Below are 3,754 nucleotides of genomic sequence, written 5' to 3'. Positions count from 1 at the left end.
GTGTTGACCATCCAATTTAGAGTTAAAAATGTGAAATGTCTAATAAAATTCTAACTTCCGTTTTGTTCACTAACTGCGCCCTATCTTCTACATACTCCATGTTTGAGAAATGAGAGTTGTTGATTTTCATTCACGAGGTTTTAGGTTCCACTCTTAATACCATTGCCATCTTCTTTCATTGCTAATCTCAAATCATACACTGAGCTACTGTTATTTTCTCATATGACCACCTGTTTACACAAAATTAAATCCAAAGTATAAGCATAGCTCCCTTCATTGTTTACCGGTAAATCATCCAAAATCTATCTCTCATGTAAACCCCAATAATCGTTTCCTTAAACATTCAAACTAACCATTATTGTATTGAACAAATGAATCCATGTAAATGACCCTATTCATTTTTAAAATTAATCATTATTGTATTAATTAAATTTGTTTCCATTTTATGCAAATCCATAGTTATCATGGCAGTCAGATAAGTCAGCCTTATTTCTCCGGAACGCTTGTAACGTGTTTGGAAAATCTAGAGAGATTTCCCTACCGTTGTCTGTGTTAGTGAACTAGTTAAACTAAATAATGATTGTTTAAACAATTATTCACAAATACACGTATTTATTTACAAAAGTTGGTGGGGGGCGAGCAACAAGTTGTGCTCCAACACAGCTTGTGAACGGTCCACCAGTCATTCGTTAAGTCAACTGCTTGATTGGGACCTACACCAAACTCAAATTCCGACAAAGTTAGGTACCAAAGGAAAAGGTGTGCCATTTTATAGGCACCAAACCTAAAATAACCCTTATTATAAATATTGTCTACTTATATAACTCTCTTTGTCCCCCAAGGGTTTGTGTAATCTCTTTTTCGACTATTTTGTTCATAAATTCTTCATACGAAGTGGGAATGACCTCATTCTTTTTCTGTTACCTCTGTCTTTCAGTTCCCCACAGTATACTGGAAAATTTTAGGATTTGGACGCTTAGGATTTGGTGTTTCATCCTTATTTTCAATGTAAAGGATGACTTCCCTCTTTATGTTTGGAATCAACATACGTAGAAATGCAATTTGGATAACATGTAGAGCCTTTAAATGTATTATTTTTTACCGCAATCATTTTTTAGAAAATTTTATAATAAAAATGAGTTTATCTAGTTTATAGTTTGGTTTTAAAAAAAGGATTTCGACTTCTAACGAAGTCACTGGACTTCCTTGAGTCAATGCATCCAAAATGCAAACTTTTTTCGACTCTCAAGCCTCTAGACATGTAATTTGTGCAGGAAATATTTTTTCTGAAAATTTTCTATTAAAGGGGAGTCTTTGTGTTTCCTGATTTGGTCTTGATCATAGAGTTCCGACATCTAACGAAGCCTGCGGATTTCCTTGAGTCATTTGTGTTTATTGTATTTTATTCAAATTTTTTATTGATTATCTAGCTTAAAGAAGATCCCATAATCATTGAGAAGTTATTAACGGTTGTAAAACTTATCTCCTTCTTTCCGTGTTTTATTATAGGTAATCTATGACCTTTTTAAAAGATTATAAGTTTGTATTAGAAGGGATATTTTGAGTTTGGTGCCTATAAAATGGTACACTTTCGCGTTTGGTGCCTAACTTTGTCAATATCTGAGTTTGGTGCCAAGTCAACAAATTGGCGTTGATTGACCGTGTTGACCATCCAATTTAGAGTTAAAAATATGAAATGTCTAATAAAATTCTAACTTCCGTTTTATTCACTAACTGCACCCTATCTTCTACATACTCCATGTTTGAGAAATGAGAGTTGTTGATTTTTATTCACGAGGTTTTAGGTTCCACTCTTAATACCATTGCCATCTTCTTTCATTGCTAATCTCAAATCATACACTGAGCTACTGTTATTTTCTCATATGACCACCTGTTTACACAAAATTAAATCCAAAGTATAAGCATAGCTCCCTTCATTGTTTACCGGTAAATCATCCAAAATCTATCTCTCATGTAAACCCCAATAATCGTTTCCTTAAACCTTCAAACTAACCATTATTGTATTGAACAAATGAATCCATGTAAATGACCCTATTCATTTTTAAAATTAATCATTATTGTATTAATTAAATTTGTTTCCATTTTATGCAAATCCATAGTTATCATGGCAGTCAGATAAGTCAGCCTTATTTCTCCGGAACGCTTGTAACGTGTTTGGAAAATCTAGAGAGATTTCCCTACTGTTGTCTGTGTTAGTGAACTAGTTAAACTAAATAATGATTTTTTAAACAATTATTCACAAAGACACGTATTTATTTACAAAAGTTGGTGGGGGCCGAGCAACAAGTTGTGCTCCAACACAGCTTGTGAACGGTCCACCAGTCATTCGTTAAGTCAACTTCTTGATTGGGACCTACACCAAACTCAAATTCCGACAAAGTTAGGTACCAAAGGAAAAGGTGTGCCATTTTGCACCAAACCTAAAATAACCCTTATTATAAATATTGTCTACTTATATAACTCTCATTGTCCCCCAAGGGTTTGTGCAATCTCTTTTTCGACTATTTTGTTCATAACTTCTTCATACGAAGTGGGAATGACCTCATTCTTTTTCTGTTACCTCTGTCTTTCAGTTCCCCACAGTATACTGGAAATTTTTTAGGATTTGGACGCTTAGGAATTGGTGTTTCATCCTTATTTTCAATGTAAAGGATGACTTCCCTCTTTATGTTTGGAATCAACATACGTAGAAATGCAATTTGGATAACATGTAGAGCCTTTAAATGTATTATTTTTTACCGCAATCATTTTTTAGAAAATTTTATAATAAAAATGATTTTATCTAGTTTATAGTTTGGTTTTAAAAAAAGGATTTCGACTTCTAACGAAGTCACTGGACTTCCTTGAGTCAATGCATCCAAAATGCAAGCTTTTTTCGACTCTCAAGCCTCTAGACATGTAATTTGTGCAGGAAATATTTTTTCTGCAAATTTTCTATTAAAGGGGAGTCTTTGTGTTTCCTGATTTGGTCTTGATCATAGAGTTCCGACATCTAACGAAGCCTGCGGATTTCCTTGAGTCATTTGTGTTTATGGTATTTTATTCAAAATTTTCATTGATTATCTAGCTTAAAGAAGATCCCATAATCATTGAGAAGTTATTAACGGTTGCAAAACTTATCTCCTTCTTTCGGTGTTTTATTATAGGTAATCTATGACCTTTTTAAAAGATTATAAGTTTATTATTAGAAGGGATATTTTGAGTTTGGTGCCTATAAAATGGTACACTTTCGCGTTTGGTGCCTAACTTTGTCAATATCTGAGTTTGGTGCCAAGTCAACAAATTGGCGTTGATTGACCGTGTTGACCATCCAATTTAGAGTTAAAAATGTGAAATGTCTAATAAAATTCTAACTTCCGTTTTGTTCACTAACTGCGCCCTATCTTATACATACTCCATGTTTGAGAAATGAGAGTTGTTGATTTTCATTCACGAGGTTTTAGGTTCCACCCTTAATACCATTGCCATCTTCTTTCATTGCTAATCTCAAATCATACACTGAGCTACTGTTATTTTCACATATGACCACCTGTTTACACAAAATTAAATCCAAAGTATAAGCATAGCTCCCTTCATTGTTTACCGGTAAATCATCCAAAATCTATCTCTCATGTAAACCCCAATAATCGTTTCCTTAAACCTTCAAACTAACCATTATTGTATTGAACAAATGAATCCATGTAAATGACCCTATTCATTTTTAAAATTAATCATTATTGTATTAATTAAATTT

This window comes from Papaver somniferum, unplaced genomic scaffold (genome assembly GCF_003573695.1).
Source record: "Papaver somniferum cultivar HN1 unplaced genomic scaffold, ASM357369v1 unplaced-scaffold_61, whole genome shotgun sequence".
Classification (NCBI taxonomy): Eukaryota; Viridiplantae; Streptophyta; class Magnoliopsida; order Ranunculales; family Papaveraceae; genus Papaver; species Papaver somniferum.
The sequence above is the reverse complement of the archived record's forward strand: the minus strand, read 5'-3'. Positions refer to the sequence as shown.